This window comes from Symphalangus syndactylus, chromosome 16 (genome assembly GCF_028878055.3).
Source record: "Symphalangus syndactylus isolate Jambi chromosome 16, NHGRI_mSymSyn1-v2.1_pri, whole genome shotgun sequence".
Classification (NCBI taxonomy): Eukaryota; Metazoa; Chordata; class Mammalia; order Primates; family Hylobatidae; genus Symphalangus; species Symphalangus syndactylus.
In genome coordinates, this window is record NC_072438.2 from 64,457,240 (window position 1) to 64,476,207 (window position 18,968).

The following is an 18,968-nucleotide window of genomic DNA, read 5'->3' on the forward strand; positions in this document are numbered from 1 at the left end:
TGAAACTTGTCTTTGGATTTTGTTCTTCCTGAAACACTAACGTTGAATTCTATGATGTAGTTGCTTATTGTTTACACTGAACTCAAAGCCTATACTGGAAGTAACAAAAAACAAAACAATAAACAACAACAAATAAAACTAAACTTCAAAGAGGACAACTTTGAGGAAAATTTTCACTTACGGTGGCAGCCCAGTTATGTATAATAATTCTCTCAACTTCTAATTGAAGACCTATAAAGACACATGCACGCACACACACACACGCACCAAGGTTGACAGCAATATTGAAGACTAAAGAGAAAACCATAAACATAACTCATAGGGATTTGAGGATCACAGCTTTAATGGGCTTGACAGAGTAGTCAAATCAGGGAAACAAAAGAGCTGAAAGATAACATGAAGTGGCTTTGGCTTAAGTACCGTCTTTGATCCCTGATAGAAACTCAGGCAGCTGACTTCTGAGCTGGCCAGAGTCCTGCCTTATTCTCCCACCATATCCTAAACTACATGGCTCTTTTCTTTTTCTCCCCTTTGAAGACTTTACATGTAAGTAGGTAGCACAGTGGAGAGGAAACAATTGTAATGACCGTAATTCTTGGATTCGTAGTGAAGGATCAAGGAAGTGCTTAAGGAGCAGGGCATTTGTGAATGTAGTAGTCTTTCTTTAAACACACAAAAAAGTACTCTGCTCTGCATCTGGCTTGCTCATACAGTGGCAAAATTCACAGATCAGGAGACAATGCCATTTCATGCTAATACAGCCATATGTGGCAGAGACTGTTATATCTTCATAAAACCCTGTTTCCTTTTCATCAGGGACAAAGAGCTAGACCACATTTTTCCAATCTCTCACAGGTCGGTGCAGCCTATGACTATATTCTGGTCAATGGAAAGAAGTCAAAAGTGATGTAAGCTACTCAAAGGCTTAAGTGTCAAACCTTCTGCACTATCTGCTACCCTTCCTCTGTTCCCTGGCGTGCTGCCCAAATGCAGAAGATCTAATGAAGAATTTCAAGCACTAGCACATTGAAGAACCACTAGATGAAAACAGCCTATAGTGCCTAACAGACTGTGTAGCTGAGATACTTTTTCAGAACTTCATTTGACTGTAATGTAAAGGAGAAATAAATATTGTGTTAAATCAGTGAAATTTGTGGTTTCATTCCAGCAATTAGCCTGTACCATAACAGATCATTTTTGTTAGCCAGCAGAGATTATGGAGGTGTTCAGAATCCTCTGCATTTAAAAGTATTAGACCCAGTGTTCTGGTTATCTGTTGTTTTTATCTACCATGTATTACTTCAAATCTTAGGGATTTATAGCAACAATCATTTTATTATATTTCATGATGTGTGGGTCAGGAGTTCAGGCAGGCATTGGTTAAGCGAATCTTCTCCATGTGGCGTAGCTCAGGGTCACTCACCACTATTTAGCTATTTAGCTGGAGGCCAAAAAGAATAGATTGAAATAAAATTGAATGAAAGGTAGTTAATTGCATAATTAAAGAAGGCCCTCCCGAAAAGAAAGCAAAAAGAAAACCCAAAATGCAATTGCATGATTAATAGCCTCATTAGTCACACTGAATATTAGAAATGATAATGGAGAATATCTAATTACTTCAGGGCATGTAGATGAACAGGTTCTATCATCTGCTTTTAAGCCTAGTTTCACAGAATTCATTTCTGAGTACTTCAGGACAAATTATCCCTTATTTTCATTATTTCAGCTCTTGTAAGATAAGATCAATTAACAAAAGTGTTATCTAAAGCTCTCCAGTCTCTACTCCTCCAGAACAGCTCCCAATAGCATAATCTACCATTTGTTCCTTTACCATTCACTTGTAGACTATAAAACTCATGTTGTCAATGACTTGAATATCAGGTCTTCAATGAGGTGACACAATATTCTTTGTCCCCATGAATACTTTCTGATAAATGATGATAACATGAATCTATTATTCTATTATAGAAAGCAGTTTATTTGAAAATAATTAGATCTGGAAGCAGTCAAAATAATCAAAGAGTGCTTCAGATACTTTCCTTCTCCACCCATGGGAAAGAAAGATGACTGGCCAAGTTATCCAAACTAAGGCATTTCTGTCATGTATTCACTATCAATAAAACTACAGACAACCTGCAGAATAGGAGAAAATATTTGCAAATTATGCATCTGACAGGGGACTGGTATCCAGAATTTATAAGAAACTCAAATAACTCAACACAAAGGACATAAATAAGCCCAGTAAAAAGTGGGCAAAGTACATGAACAGACATTTTTCAAAATAAAATATATAAATGGTCAAAAAATACATAAAAACATGCTCAATATCACTAATTGTGTTAGTCCATTTCACATTACTATAAAGAAATTCTTGAGACTGAATAATTTATAAAGACAAAAATTTTACTTGTCTCATGGTACTGTAGGCTGTACAAGCATGGCACTAGTGTCTGCTTAGCTTCTGGTGAGACCTCAGGAAGCTTCCACTCATGGCAGAAGGTGAAGGGGGAGCTGGTGAGTCACAAGTCAAGAGAGGGAGCAAGAGAGAGAGGAATAGGCACCAGGCTCCTTTAAATAAACAGCTCTTGAGTGAACCATGAGAGAGAACTCACTCATTACCATAAGGAAAGCACCAAGTTGTTCATCCACCAGGCCCACCCTTGATACTGGAAATCACATTTCCACATGAGATTTGGAGGGGACAAACATTCAAAGCATATCACTGACCATCAGAGAAGTGCAAATTAAAATCACAATGAGATATCATCTTACACTAGTCAGAATGGCAATTATTAAGAGGTCAAGAAACAGATATTGGCAAGGATGTTGAGAAAAGGGAACACTCCTACACTATTGATGAGAATGTAAATTAGTGCAGTCTCTTTGGAAAACAGTATAGAGATGTCTAAAGAACTAAAAATATAACTACCACTCAGTCCAGCAATCCCACTACTGGGTATCCATCCAAAGGAAATAAATCATTATATCAAAAATATACCTGCACTCATATGCTTATAGCAGCAATATGCATAATAGCAAAGATACGGAAACAAACTAAATGCCCATCAGTGGAAGAATGGATAAAGAAAATGTGATAGATAGATAGATAGATAGATAGATAGATAGATCTATCAATCCACCATGGAATACTATTCAGCCATAAAAAAGAATGACATCATGTCTTTTGCAGCAACATGGATGGAACTGGAGGCCATCATCTTAAGTGAAATAACTCAGAAATGGAGTCCAGTACTACATGTTCTCACTTATAGAGGGGAGCTAAATAATGTGTACACATGGACAAAGAGCATGCAATGTTAGACACCAGGGACTCAGAGGGGTGGGTGGGCAGAAGCAGGGAAGATGATGAGAAATTACTTAACAGGTACAATTTACAGTAGTTGGATGATAAATACATTAAAAGCCAAGATTTCACCACTTAGCAATATATGCACATAACAAAATTGCACGTGTACCCCTTTAATTTTACCAGAAATCCCTATGGTAGTGCTCCTTTATTTGTAGTTTCACTTTCTATGATTTCAGTTACTCATAGTCAACCACAATCTAAAACTATTACATTTAAAATTTCATAAGTAAACAACTTATAAGTTTTAAGATGCACGTCATTTGGAATAGTGCGATGAAGTCTCTCATCATCCTGGTGCGTGTCCATCCATTTGTATAGCATCTCTGGGCTGTAAATACTCCTTGCCCATGAATCACTTGGTAGCCATATGAGTGATCAGATTGACTGTTACGGTGTCACAGTGCTTGCGTTCAAGTAACCCTAATTTTACTTAATAATAACCCCAAAGTGCAGAGTAGTGATGATGGTGTTTCAGGTATACCAAAGAGAAAGTGCTTCCATTAAGTGAAAAGGTGATAGTTTTGGACTTAATAAGGAGAGGGGAAAAAATTTATTTTGAGGTTGCTAAGATCTATGGTAGGAAGAAATTTTCTATCTATGAAATCGCAAAGAGCGAAAAAGTAATTTGTGCCAGAGTTGCTGTCACACAACAAACTACAAAAATTACAGCCACAGTGCATGATAAGTGCTTAGTTAAGATGGAAAAGGCATTAAAGTGGTAGGTGGAAAATGGACAGAAACGTGTTCTGATTGACAGCCACTGGGTTTAGTACTATCTGCTGTCTCGGAAGATCTCCCCGAGGATAGGGGGGACTACTGTAATTTGACTATGAAATAACTCCCATTGTAATGAAAGTTAAGAATGAATAAACATAACAGCTACCCACACATAGAAATGCAGTCTATAGTTTGCCCATGCACCTGGCTGATTCTCCTATTTTGCTTTTTTTGGAGAACTTACATTTGAGCACTGATGGTGCCTGAATTTGTCTCTTGAACTCCACTAAAAAAATAAAGTGTTATTCCACTTAGCATTTGAGTGCACATACTTTTGTAATGTTTTCTAGTGGTTTTTAAATGTTTTCATTTTATTTTTCTAAGCAAATCCTTAAAGGCAGGGACTCTGTGAATTCTCAACATTTATCCCAATTCTTGGCAATCAGTAACTAATTGCTGAATAATTGAGAATCCTAACAGCAAATGCCACTTCCAACCTTAGTTCTTGCAAAAGCTATACTTGGAATGTATGATATTATTGATTAAAATGAGGTTTGGGGACATCTTTGTCTTCTAATTTTCCATGCTGTTTTTATTTTCAAGGAGGCAGTATGGTCTAAGGCTAAAGACTGGCTACCTGAGCCTGGTAGGTATATGTATCAGCTCCACCACTTTCTAGAATTCCAACCTTTTGTAACTCAGTTTCCTCATCTTTAAAATGGAAAATATAATGCTACATACTTTACTACCTAATCTGTGGTTGACAGATTAGCTATATTAACAAAAGAGTTTATTTAGAAGAGTGCTCAGTACATATTAAGTATTTTTTTGATAGGCAGAATAATGACCCCGTGCCAAAGATGTCCACATACTGGTCCCTGGAACCTGAAATACGTCACAGGGAAAGAAACATTACTAGGGAAGCAGAAGTTGCAGTGAGGCAGGACCATAAGCCAAGGAGCTCAGGTAGCATCTAGAAGTTGGAAAAGGCAAGAATTTGATTCTCTCTTAGAACCTCCAGAAGGAATGCAATTCTGCTAACACCTTGATTTTAGCCCACTGAGATGCACTGTGGATTTCTTACCTTTAGAACTGAAAGATAACAAACTTGAGTTGTTTTTAGCCGCTGAATTTGTGGTAATCTTTTATAGCAGCCAGAGGAAACTAATACAATACTTAATAAATGCACTGTCAGTAACCCTCACAACCACAAATAATTGAGAAAGTCTACCTGAGCAAGATGAATATACGAAACTACACCAGAACACATTACAAAGCACATAGCTTAATTATACTTTGCTGTGAACAGTACAGCCTCATATATCAAGGCAAAAAAAAAAAATAAACAAACAAGAATTGTAATAAATATTCCAGTTTCCCTGCTTTACTTTTGAAAAATAAATGTTTTTGAAAAAATAAATCAAGCATGTAAAGTTCCCTCAATTCCCACTTTTAAGCAGAGAATGCCCATTAGTGAGCTTGTGGTTATGCTGTTTGTATATTTTCCCCCTCTCGCTAAGAATCTTCATGTTCCCACGAGAATCTAGACGTACCCAAGTCACATGGTGTTCTTCCTGTAATACTTTGTCCTGTACAAACAATAGGATGCCAATTATCCAGGGTTAACATGAAAAACAATAAGAAATTACAATGATTTTATTCCTGTTGAACTGATCATAGGAAATTAGAAGTTTTGACAGAACTATATGCCTGAAAATCATCCAATTTCTCATCTCTTTTCAGAGGGTTCATTTCCACACCAACCTTAAGCACCCAAGAAATCAACTTTTTTTTTTTTCCTTAAGAGACTATAATCTACTTCAGAAATTCTGCTTTCTTTCCAGTCTTCCTACTTCTCTATACCCACATAATTTTTTTCATATAAACTAAAACTCGAACACACGATGCAAAGGCTTAAACATAGTTTTTTCACTACATTTTAAGACAGTTTATTCTTTATCCTCCAAGAAGAAATAATGTGGGCACTTTTCCTCCTTGTTCTATTGTAGATATAACTATGCCACAAAATATATGGTAGGTAGAGGAAAGGACAGGTAGTTGATGTAGAGTCTCTCCTCAATGGCCTTGTGTATAAGTAGAATTAATCTATTCTTTAATTTTAGGTTTTCCTTTATTTGTTTTCAGTTGGCAACTGTGACATACCTAGATGACGTTTCCATTAGATATATACAAATATGTGTGTATGTGTATACACAGAAATACTTACATCCATATGTTCTAATAATGCCTCTATTTCCTTAAAAATGATTCAGGCTAAAAACATGTGGACAGGGAAGCTATCAAAGACAGCTAAGATTCTGTCAAAAGGGCGGAGCCAACATAAATAGGCTTCCAATATTTCATTAATTCTGAGCATGGAAAACCTGTAAATAAAAGCATCACAATTTCATTCTGCATTTTCTATATGAACTATCTCTTGGAGTGGTGGCCAAATAGTGGTGAGAGGAATTACAGAAGCATTTCAGTTAATAAATGATGAAGCAATGATAAAATTAGAATATCACCCCTTTGTGACTCCTAATGGAATAATGGATCTAGGCAATAGTCACTGACGGCTACTAACGTCATGAAATGAAAGATTATTCCTCCTTATTGACCTCCTGGTGAGAGAACATGTCACAGCCTGTAAAGTACTCACCAAGGAAACCGAACCTGAATCTCATGAAGCATCCATATCTAACTACAAATACACAATAAGCAATATGAACTGAGGGGTATGCTCAGTACACTGCAGGAAAACAGGCAGTAAAATTCAAAGTGTAGAAACTACAGGACAAACAATCTGGCTTTATAAAGAAACTCTGTAAAGAAAAAGCAAAGAAATGAAAAGAAAACTATAGGTTGAAATCTACATTCTTCTATTTTTTAATTATAGTTTTTTAATTAACGAGTAAAAATTGTATATATTGATGTTGTACAACATGATGTTTTGTGGAATGGCTCCATCAAGCTAATTAACACAAGCATCACCTCACATACTTACTGTTTTGTGGTGAGGCAGTTTTAAACCTGTAGTTTAAAAGACACTTGGGAGATATATCAACCGAGCAAAATATATGACTTTATTTAAATCTCATTTAAAATTATTTTTTAAAACCTCCAAAATATAAAACATTTTTAAGATAAGTCTGAATACAACTGGATGTTAATTTTAATTATTGCATTTATCAATTTGGGAATATACAATTCTTCTCCTGAGGAAACAAATTTCAGTTCTCTGATTAAATTTTCCTTTTTGTTGTATATATCCATGAACATATTGATCATGATTATTTTAACAGACTGTTTTTAGTAACACCAATATTTAAAACACCTGTGATCCTTTTTCTTTTTTGGTTTTTGTCGTTTCTTGGCATGCCTGGTAATTTCTAATTGACTGCTTGATATTTTGCATGAAGAAGTACAGATACTCTTTCTTTAGAGAAGAGATACCCTATGCTCTGGCTAAATACAGACAGATCACCCCAATCTAATCAGTTTACCTGTGATTTATCCCCTGTTAGAGTGTAACCCTCTGAGGTTCTGATTGAGAGCCTAGGTTGTTTATCAGGGTCTGATAAAGCCCTGGACTCCAGCTTTTTTGTCGCCCAAGCATTGAAAGCTCTGCTTTTAGCTGCTTTTTGTTTGAGCTCTTGTTTTGTCTTCTTTTTTTTACTACAAATCTAAAGATGTGGCAATTACCTCAAGCGGAAAATCAGCAGAGTGTTGGGGTCATTTTCTTGTGACTCTCTTTAGTCAGGGATTTTAGCTTCTCAAGCCCTGCTTGTCTTAGCCAGGCTAAACTCCAGCTCTTCTCTCTCCAGATGCCAATCTGTACTGGCTTCTTGCCTCTTAATAGGGGCACACTCCCTAGCTTCTCAGCCTCTCACTTTTGAAGCTGAGGAACTGGCAAGTGCTGCAAAAGAAATAACAACATAAAGAGTTTCAAGCTTCCTTCCCCCTAGGATCTTGACATTTCAAATCCTTCCTGCCTCAAAAACATCTTCAAGCATCAGAGTTGTGTCTCATCCATCTTTTCTAGTTCTTGGAGCTGTCTTGTTCTGTTACAAGCTACTTTGTTGTAGCTAGAAGTAGAGGTTTTCACTGACTGGATATTTGATATTATTAAGAAACTCTTATTTAAATAATTGTAATATTAATATTAAAAATAGTAAATCTCTAATGATAATATTGTTACGTATGTTTTAAAAGTATCTTTACGCCGGGCTTGGTAGCTCATACCTGTAATCCCAGTGGTTTGGGAAGCCATTTTGGGAGAATCACTTCAGGCCAGGATTTCAAGACCAGCCTGGGCAACATAGCAAAACCCTGTCTCTATAAAGAAATAAAAAATTAGTTGGGCATGGTGGTGTGTGCCTGTAGTCATAACTACTCAGGAGGGAGGTAGGAGGCTTGCTTGAGCCCAGGAATTTGAGATTACAGTCAGCTATGATTGTATCACTGCACTCCAGCCTGGGTGACAGAGTGAGACCTTGTTTCAGAAAACAAACAAACAATTTTGAAACACATCATAATAGTTTGCTTCACAATAATGGCAGGAGGGTGACTAAGTAAGGAATATACAATAGATGCATCAAGATTTATCTTGAATTCATAATTGCTAAGGTTGAATGAGGGTACATGATGAGTTACAGAATTCTGTCTCCTTTTGTATATGCTTAAAATTCTCTATAATATAAAGTATAACAAATAAAAAACATAGGGCCTTTGTACTCTTGGTTTTCTTTCAACAGGTGTAAAATTATCCTTTGAGAAATAGGCTAAGTAAAGGAACTTCTATTAAAAAAAACCCAACAACTAACTACATATTGAAAATAAAGAAATATACTTTCTTAAACAGAGCCACAGCCACTAAGAGACTGAATGCTTTGCTTGTTAGCTGCACTCAAGCCAGATTCATGACAAAAAGAATAATATGTTGAAGGCATAAAGGACAATGTGCATGACGGCTTAGGAGAGAGCACACATTAATGAATTCAGGAGGCAGTCCATGCTGAGTAGAAAAAGCACTGGGTTGAGGTTGTGTTCCAGTTTACTGAGGGTCCTCATGGGCAAGACAATGAGTCAGGAAAGAAGATTAAAAAGTAGGATAGTTTCTGCTCTAGATTTGTTTAAAATTTAACCCCAGTTCAAGGTTATGCTAATTTATAAAATTATAGTTAGAAAAGATACAACATCACATTCATTTCTTATCAGTGAACTCTACTTTTCAGCACTTTTAAAATGGGATTTCAAAGATTTAAAAAATGCCGTTGGGACATACAGAGCTCAGGACAGATTATCTTGTTTTTCTCTGCCTTCAAGTTGCCACAGCATGGGATCCATGTAAAATCAGATTAAAACAAACCCCAAGAAGCTTCCTTGATGGCAGAATGAGCTAGTTGAGACGTTATTCTCCTCACTGGTTGGTTTCCTCAGTCTCTACTCATCTACCTTAGCAGCAGTAGCATGCATGAGGTCCCCCCAAGACTGTGCTGGGGCGATTGTCCTGGTTCATTATATCCTATGTATGGATAAACCTGCCATCTTTCAAATCACACAGGGAAACTCATGATTTCGACAGAAATGCTTTGAGTTTCTCTCTCTCTCTCTCTCTTTCTTTTTCTTTCTTTTTTTCAGGGTCACAGTCTGTTGCCCAGGCTAGAGTGCAGTGGCATGATCTCTGCTCACTGCAACCTCCACCTCCCAGATTCAAGCAATTCTCCTGCCTTAGCCTCCCAAGTAGCCGTGATTACAGGTGTGTGCCACCATGCCTGGCTAATTTTTGTATTTTTAGTAGAGACAAGGTTTCACCATGTTGGCCTGGCTGGTCTCGAACTCCTGACCTCAAGTGATCTGCCTGCCTCGGCCTCCCTAAGTGCTGGGATTACAGGCAGGAGCCACCATGCCCGCCCTGCTTTGAGTTTTTATGGATCCTTTTTCCCAGATAGAAATTACTCATTTCTGAGAAGCTGTTGAAGCTATTTACAGGTTATTGTATTTCAATTGCCTCTCTTTTTTCTGTTTAATTTTACTATTTTTTATGGGAGTGATGCTAAAAAGACCTCCTTGAAGGAAACAATAGATTGTAGAGTAAATACAAAGCCAGTTATTTTTGTAGCCCCATTTCAGATGGGGATTGTCACACTTCAAAACTTAAAGCAAGTGTAAGTGGATTTAGCTAGTATTTCAAGCTTCAAACATGAAAAGAAGTTGCATCAGCTAATTGAAGATACATTATGAGTTATTGTTTCAATTTCTCAAGGCATCTCTACTTCCAGTAAGTGACTACAGATAACTGTTGAAAAATGTGCCTATCTTCCAATATGCACACATATAATACATAACTTTGTGTATGCATAGGCGTGTATATATATGTATATGTATACTTATTTGAAACATTCTTTTATATTCTAGTGAATAAGTTCATTGAGAAGAATGTGCACAAAAGGCCTGTGCTAAGGCAGCTATGTATACTAGTAATTCTAACAATTTGGAAAATCATTTGTTTCTGGTACACCTTTGGAGATAACTGAAGGTATCCAGAAAGCAGCAATCTGTGTCAAAGGCACTGGATTCTACTGTCAACTCTGCCACTAACAAGTGGTCTTAATCAAGTAAATCAAGTAAATGGACTCTCTGTGCTTCAGTTTTCCAACTGAAAATTGAGGTCTTTAGATTAAATCTTCCCTAAAGTTTAATTTTGGCTTAAACTTCTGATGTTATAATGTGACATCAGTGGTTTAATAAAATAACTGCATATTTCCCCACAACTATAAAATAGTGCCACAGAATATCCTAGATTTATAAAGAAAGATTAAGGTAAATTGAACTCTAACACTATTGTTGAGCAATAATAATGAAAAACATCTAATCTTTACTGTATGATTACAAAGACGAAATAAGATAAGTAGCATTATTTCCGTTCTAGATTAGCTAAAAATTTAATCCATTTCAAGGTTATGCTTAATTTATGAAATTATAATTAGAAAAGATATGGCATCATCATATTCATACACTAGGCATCAAGCTACATGCTTTACACACTGATTTGACTTACAAGCTTGTGGGATGGATACTATTAATATTTCAAATTTACAGAAAAATGGATAAAGGTAAAGATATGCAAATTATCTATAATCACTCAGCCAGTATATATTAGAGTTGGGATTTGAACCAAGGTAGATTGTCTATAGATCTCATGCTTTTAAAACATTCCTGTTCCCTGACACTTTACAGTATTTCATTGTCCATGATCTTTTATTATTTTCTCATATACGTTGTAAATGTTTTACCATGGTTCTATCTAAAATACCTGATGAAAGTGTATTTTGAGATTTACAAATTTTTATAATACTCTTTGTCTTTTCATATGGTCAAAGAAATTCTGGAAGTTAGAGTTAGTATTATTGTTATTTTTTATATGAAGTAATAGAGACTCAGAGAAGTCTGCCAGGCTTTCATAACTAGGTCTCAGGGTTGGGTCTCCATATTTCAGATTCTATCTGCTCTTTGCTTTTCCATTGTACTACTTGTATTATAAACATGCCATTTTCCATGGTTAGGATGAAAGAAACAAACATAAAATTTGTAAAATAATCATATAATTGCATTTCTCAGGTATTAGTACATTTGACTTGTGGTGTGGTTTCCAATTATGTTGAAAGAAACAAGATTCCCTTGATTTTGGAACATCAAAGCCTTCCTGCATTGGTTACTTTCAGAGATATTGAAATGTGCTCTGCAGGTCATGATAATAAAATGGTACTTATGTGTTTTTTTCATTAACTATTTATGTAAAATAGAAGACTCATAGACTAAGAAGGATATTGAATGATTTTCTAGTTGCCAATTCAAAGAAGTATGTAGTGCACAGTAGCTATGTTATACCCAAGTAACAGGTCAATTAAATGAGTGGAGCTGCCAGTTGTTTGCACAGATTCAAGAGGCAGAAATCACAGATCTAGGCTCTCCTATTACTACAGGCCAGAGGTAATAAAAGCTTTCTGTAGTCAGTTGACTGGAATGTTCTGGAGTAGGTGGTTCAGTCCCATAGCTGCTTCTCCATTTGCTTTCCTCTTTCAGTACAGGCATCATTTGTTGAGTAGTTTACTGAAAGCTGACAATATGCAAGTCACTGTGCTGGCAGTGAGAACTTTAAAGACATAAAAATACAATCCTTGCCCTAGAGGATCATTTAGTCACAAAAAAAGCCAATCAGCCAAGATATGTAAAGTCAGGGGGTTCAGGAGAGATTGTTTCAAAATAATTATATTGATAAAATAATTAATGTGCTGAAATGTATTGATGAGGTATTTACAAACTTTGGAGAAACCTTGGGTCTGAACTGTTAAAAAATGTACAAAGAAATTTCAATAAGTAAAAAATTAAGACAACTATAATCACTAGAGAAAAAGCAAATATGCAGGAAAAAAGAGGTAATCCCTATGTACTACTGGGCACAGCTGTGAATAGCATTTATATGTGCTTAATAATGGAGGAACTGAATACTTATCTATCCAATATTGCAAAGTAAATGTTAGCAAGATAGAGAGAAAGCATGTGTCTGTAGATCAAATCATATCTGCATCAAGAATTACAATTCTATTAAACATGTATCGAACCTTACATAATGAGATTTTGAAAAGCAGTCTCAACAAGCACTCTTCTTGTAGACATGCCCTGTTGCTTACTTTAGTCACTTTCTATGTTGATGTACTGCTATTAACTAGAATGCAATGTTTTAATGTGAAAATATACAGAGTTAGTAAAACAGCGAGCTACCATCAATCACATATTTTAATGTTTTGACTAAATAATGCGGGAAAATATGAAAACAATATTTTGATAAGACTATCCAACAGCAAATAACAACGTATTGATATTACTACTATTTTATAAGATGCTTTTGAATTAAAAGAGGTAATTTCCCTTATTTAAAAAGTTTTCGTGTTAACAATTGAATCTAGGTGCTGGGTATACAAGTATTCATCGTATTGTTCTTTCAACTCTTCTGTGTATTTGAAATTTTTCACAATAAAACAAGGAAAAAGAACTGCAATCAAAAAAACAAAAAAAAAGTTTTCAAATTTCATTTTATTTTTAATTGGCAAATAATAATTATAGATATGTATGGAGTACAATGTGATGTTTTGAGTCGTGTACACTTTGGAGTGATGAAATTAGTCTAACCTATCTATCACCTCACATATTTATCATTTCTTAGGGGTAAGAATACTTAGAATCCACTCTTTCAGCAATTGTGAAATGTACAATACATGATTATTATTAACTATATTAACTGTGCTGTACAATAAATTACCACAACTTATTCCTACTGTCTAACTGAAACTTTGTACCATTTGACGAACATTTTCCCTTTTCCTACCCATTTCCTGCCTCCTCCTCTGCTTCTCGTAACCACCATTTCACCTTCTACTTCTATGAATTTGACTTTTTTAAGATTCCACATATAAGTGAGATCATGTTGTATTTGTCTTTCTGTGCCTGGCTTATTTCACTTAGCATAATGTCCTCTAGATTTTTCCATGTTGTTACAAATGACAGAATTTCAATTTTTTTTTTTTTTTTTTTTTTTTTTTTACATGGAGTTTTTCTCTTGCTGCCCAGGCTGGAGTGCAATGGCACAATCTCAGCTCACCGCAACCTCTGCCTTCCAGGTTCAAGCAATTCTTCTGCCTCAGCCTCCCGCAGAATTTCATTTTTTTAAAGCCAAATAGTATTCTATCATTTACCTATACTACATTTTTAAAATCCATTCATTCATTGATGGGTACTTAGGTTGTTTCTATATCTTGCTATTGTGAATAGTGTTGCAATGAATTTAGGAATACAGGTATCTCTTTAACATACTGATTTTAAGTACTTTGGTTATATACCCAATGATTGCTGGATCATATGGTAATGCTATTAATATTTTTAGTTTTTTGATAAACCTCCATACTGTTTTCAAAAATGGCTGAACTAATTTACATTCCCACCAACGGTATCCAAGCTTTCCTTTTCTCCACATCCTCATCAATACTTTTTATCTTTCATCTTTTTGATAGTAGCCATTCTAACAGGTGTGAGGTGATATCTCATTGTGATTTAATTTGCATTTATCTGATGGTTAGTGATGAGCATTTTTTCATAATCTGTCAGCCATTTGCATGTCTTCTTTTAAGAAATGTCTAATCAAAGAAAAAAGTTTAGACCTGTGCAGAAATAATGATGATACTAAGAATTATGAGATAAGGGATACATACAACATAAGAGATTCCCACATGGAGTCTTCAAAAATCAGAAGAGAGATAAAACCTTCACAGGTTAGATGATCAGGGAAGAGTAGATGGGGTAGGTAGAATTTGCATGGCTTTGCACGGCTTTGCACCTTGACAGTGCCTATAAAAAGCTTTCTATTACCTGACATACATTTGTGACACTGTCTGTACTTAGTAATGTTTACTCTCCTTCTGTTTTAAATACATTTTGTTTTCGATGTTTTACTTTCCACTATAATGTTTGTAAATATGGATTCTTTTTATTTCACTATTTGGGATTTATTATCCTTACTAAATCTACAATTTATATACTCTTTATCAATTCTAAAAAATTTAGTCATCGTCATTTTGAAAATAATCTGTCTATAGCTGCCATGGAGAATTCTAAACAAATGTATTTGAAAGTATTTTATTCTCATCTTTCATGCTTTTAATTTTATAATTTCACGTTATGTCTCTTGGTTTCATTATAGGAATCTTCTTTCAGTTCACTAATTGTATCAGTTTATCACTGCTGCATAACAAACCATTCTGAAACTCAGCAGCTTAAAACAATGAGCATGTATTACTATTGCTCATGAACCAAGTCAGCAGGCTGATCCTTGTGATCTCAGTGAGATTCACTTAGGTGTCTGAAGGAAGCTGTGGGTTGGCTTTGCAGATTTTGGCTGGTTTTAGCCAAAATGTCTGGGGTCTCAACTAAGATGACTCAGCTCTTCTCTGGGTACTCTCTCCTCAGGCTACTAGGCATATTCTCATGGTGGTTATGGGGCTGTGATCGAGCAGGACCCCATTGAGGCCAAGGCTGAAGCTGGCACCTATCAGGTTTCATTATTATTTTTGTGAACCCTACATATGTTGCCTTTGCAAACATCACTTCATTAAAAAGTACAAAAATTATGTTTTACAATGGTATTGGTATAAAGATTAATATGATCCAAGCTACACTTACTACTGTAACTTCATCCTTTTTCTCCTACTTAATTAATTATTATTATTATTTTTGGAGACAGGGTCTCACTGTGTTGCCCAGGCTGGAGTGCAGTGGCATGATCTTGGCTCACTGCAGCCTTGACCTCCTGGGTTCAAGCGGTCCTTCTGAGAGGTGACAGCATGCCGGCAGTCCTCACAGCCCTCACTCGCTCTCGGTGCCTCCTCTGCCTGGGCTCCCACTTTGGCGGCACTTGGGGAGCCCTTCAGCCCACCACACTGCAGTGTGGGGCCCCTTTCTGGGCTGGCCAAGGCGGGAGCCGGCTCCCTCAGCTTGCGGGGAGGTGTGGAGGGAGAAGCGCAAGCGGGAGCCGGGGCTGCGTGCTGCGCTTGCGGGCTGGCTGGAGTTCCGGGTGGGCGTGGGCTGGGCGGGCCCTGCACTCGGAGCACCCGGCCGGCCCTGCCGCCCCGGGCAATAAGGGACTTAGCACCCTGGCCCGTGGCTGCGGAGGGTGTACTGGGTCCCCCAGCAGTGCCAGCCCACTGGCGCTGCGCTGGATTTCTCGCCGGGCCTTGGCTGCCTTCCTGTGGGGCGGGGCTCGGGACCTGCAGCCCACCATGCCTGAGCCTCCCATCCCTCCATGGGCTCCTGTGCCGCCTGAGCCTCCCCGACGAGCGCCGCCCCCTGCTCCAGGGCGCCCAGTCCCATCGACCACCCAAGGGCTGAGGAGTGCGAACGCACGGCAAGGGACTGGCAGGCAGCTCCGCCTGCAGCCCCGGTGCAGGATCCACTGGGTGAAGCCAGCTGGGCTCCTGAGTCTGGTGGAGATGTGGGGAACCTTTATGTCTAGCTCAGGGATTGTAAACACGCCAATCAGCACCCTGTGTCTAGCTCAAGTGCACCAATCGACACTCTGTATCTAGCTGCTCTGGTGGAGATGTGGGGAACCTTTATGTCTAGCTCACTGATTGTAAACACACCAATCGGCACTCTGTATCTAGCTCAAGGTGTGTGAACACACCAATCAGCGCCCTGTCTAAAGAGACCACTCGGCCCTACCAATCAGCAGGACGTGGGTGGGGCTAGATAAGAGAATAAAAGCAGGCTGCCCCAAGCAGCCGAGGCAACCCGCCCGGGTTCCCCTTACAGACTGTGGAAGGTTTGTTCTTTTGCTGTTTGCAATAACTTTTTTTTTTTTTTTTTTGAGACGGAGTCTCGCTCTGTCGCCCAGGCTGGAGTGCAGTGGCGCAATCTCGGCTCACTGTAAGCTCCGCCTCCCGGGTTCACGCCGTTCTCCTACCTCAGCCTCTCCGAGTAGCTGGGACTACAGGCGCCCACCACCTTGCTACTGCTCACTCTTTTGGGTCCACACTGCTTTTATGAGCTGTAACACTCACTGCAAAGGTCTGCAGCTTCACTCCTGAGCCAGCGAGACCACGAACCCACCAGAAGGAAGAAACTCCGAACACATCCTAACATCAGAGAGGAACAAACTCCGGACACGCCGCCTTTAGAACTGTAACACTCACCGCGAGGGTCCGCGGCTTCATTCTTGAAGTCAGTGAGACCAAGAACCCACCAATTCCGGACACACTTCCACCTCAGCCTCCTGAGTAGCTGGGTCTACAGGTAAGTGCCACTGGGCCTGGTTAATTTTTTACACCTTTTTTTGCGGAGATAAGGTGCTAGTCTCAGTATGTTGCCTAGGCTGGTCTCAAACTTGTAGGTTCAAACGATCATCCCACCTCGGTCTCCCAAAGTGCTGGAATGATAGACATGAGCCACAACACCTAGCATTTTATCTGCTTTAAAATAAATTAATATTAAAACATTTTTATGGGCCTCTGAAAGTATTATGGTCCCCAGGAATTTTAGGAATTGTGACTTAATGAATGTCAGCCCTGCATGCTATCACTTCTGCCACATTCTCTTGGTCAAAGCCAATCAAAAGACAAGCCCAGACTTTAAGACTAGGAAAATAGACTCCACTAATTTAACGAGAAGCTCTGCAAAGTCACACTGCAGAGGGTTTAAATATAGGCAGGGATGAAGAGTTGAGTTCATTTTTTAATCAATCTACCACATCAATTCTCTCTTCCTGTATATTTAATCTATTTAGTTCATCTGCTGTATTTGTTTCTTGCTTTTTTTTTTGGTTCAAGTTTTTGTTTTCTTTCGTTTCCAAACACATTTAAAACATGCTTATTTTGTATTTTGATTCTAATAAATGTAATAGCAAAAAGCTTACAAGGCAAATTGTTCGTGTGTGTATGTGTGTGTGTGTGCACGTGCGTGCTAGCTCTTGCTCTTGGGAGTTTATTTTTTTATAATTTGGTAACTTTGATTTGATGGTACATCCATTTCCCTCTGCTTTTGTCCAATGCCCAGGATATAAAACACAGAACTATATAAAGTTTATTTCTCAGTTTAGAGATTCTTGCTCATGCATTGACCAAGTATGTAATATGAATTCAAATGCCAGTCTACCTGGATGCAGCTAATCTTCAGGGAAGATGTTTTTCCCTTACCTGGAACTGAGGCACAGAGAGTTAAGTGAACCCACAAATAGCTAATGATGGGGTAGGGTTCCCTAGGCAGACATGATCGAGAAAGGCATAAAAGATCCAACAGAGTTTTTCTGGATAATACTATGTCTTACACCTAATAAAATAAAGCCTTCCAGAGCAAAAACAATAACAACAACAACAATAATAACAACCACAGTAACAAACTAAGACCAAACTATTAACTTGTCAGGGAAGGAAACACATGCTAATGAGGAAATTCAATTAATAGAGTTATTTGCTGAAGGGGAAAAGTCAGAGGTTTTTATGTACTACAGAGAAGGAGTTCATAATTATACTAAGCATGGAAAACTAGCACTCTTGAGAGGACAGAGTGAGTCCATAGGTCTGTGTACACTTGGCTAAAATAGTCTCATTGTTCATTTTTCATAATAGTGTCTTCAATTAGGTTCAGTAAAGATCCAGCATCCAGGTCACTCAAAGTTCAGGAAAATATCAAGCTATTTAGAGCCAGCTGTGATAAAATACAAAAGTCAGTTTTGATATCTCCTAGGCAAGTGCTGCTGGAAGTGGGAAACTTATTCATACTGGCCTGAGGAAGATATTGTACGAAAAGTAATATAAGCCATTCCCTTGGACTCTGCCTTGCTACTCAAAATATGGACTATGGATCAGAGCATAGGTATGATTTTGGTAGTTGCCAACAGTATAGATTGTTAAGACTTCACTCCAGCTCCACTCTGAGTCAGAATCTGTATTTTATTAAAGTCCTCAGTTTTTTCATACACACACTAAAGGGGGAAGAAAAAACCTTAAAATAGGATTTTAGAAAAGTTGTTTTCCAACTTGGTGTATAACAGAATCAACAGGAGAATTGGAGCCACGGATTCACTTGGTTCAGGTAGGACCCAGGCCTTTATATTTTTACCAAGCTTTCCAGGAGATTCTGATACCTACCAAAGCTGGAGAACCATGATTTTAGAACATGCTTCTCTTACTCAGGATCCATAAATGCAAAATCAGTAAGAAGCATATTCTCTGAGAGTAAAGCTCTGGTTTTATCCAAGAATCAAACCAAATGCACAATTTCAATTGGAATTTACGCATTATAATTACAGAGTCACCAGGATTTTTAACACCTA